General features: G+C 58.5%; 1 protein-coding gene across 1 annotated transcript in view; it reads left to right on the top strand.

The window, feature by feature from the left end:
* Positions 1-473: 473 nt before the first annotated feature.
* LOC102754125 (integrin alpha-M) overlaps positions 474-545 on the top strand; it is a 5198-nt gene continuing 5126 nt past the window's right edge. Inside the window, exon 1 of the mRNA XM_015559676.1 lies at positions 474-542. The gene's annotated coding sequence lies outside the window, so the exon portion shown is untranslated. The remainder of the gene's footprint in view (positions 543-545) is intronic.

The following is a 545-nucleotide window of genomic DNA, read 5'->3' as shown; positions in this document are numbered from 1 at the left end:
CACTATTTCTTTCCATTTTCTCCACTGGGAAGGTACAATTATTGTCCTCCATGTAAAAATAAGGAATCGAGACTCAAAGAGGTCAGATAAGCTGCCCAAGCCATACAGCTGCGGGGCACAGGCGCCGGGCCTCCCACCTGCCTGTCTGACGCCCAAGCCGTGATGCCCTGCCCCTGCAGGAGAGGTCCGCAGCACTGTCACCTATGACCTGGCTCTAGACTCCACGCGCGCAAGTCCCCGCGCCGTTTTTGACGAGACGAAGAACAGCACACGCAGACAGACACGGGTCTTGGGGCTGAGTCAGACGTGTGAGACACTGAAGCTACACTTACCGGTGAGCAAGGAGCAGCCACAGGGGCCTCCCAGCACAGGGTGGGTTTGGGAAGCTGACAAGGCAGACCCCCAACCACCACTGTCTCTCAGGACTGTGTAGAGGACTCAGTGACCCCCATTGTCCCGCCTCAACTCTTCTCTCTGGAGGGGCAGCCCTTGTCCTCCTTCGGGAACCTGCGGCCCGTGCTGGCTGTGGATGCTCAGACGCTCTT

This window comes from Myotis davidii, unplaced genomic scaffold, assembly GCF_000327345.1.
Source record: "Myotis davidii unplaced genomic scaffold, ASM32734v1 scaffold1754, whole genome shotgun sequence".
NCBI classification, from domain to species: domain Eukaryota; kingdom Metazoa; phylum Chordata; class Mammalia; order Chiroptera; family Vespertilionidae; genus Myotis; species Myotis davidii.
This window is presented reverse-complemented; position numbering and strand designations above follow the sequence as displayed.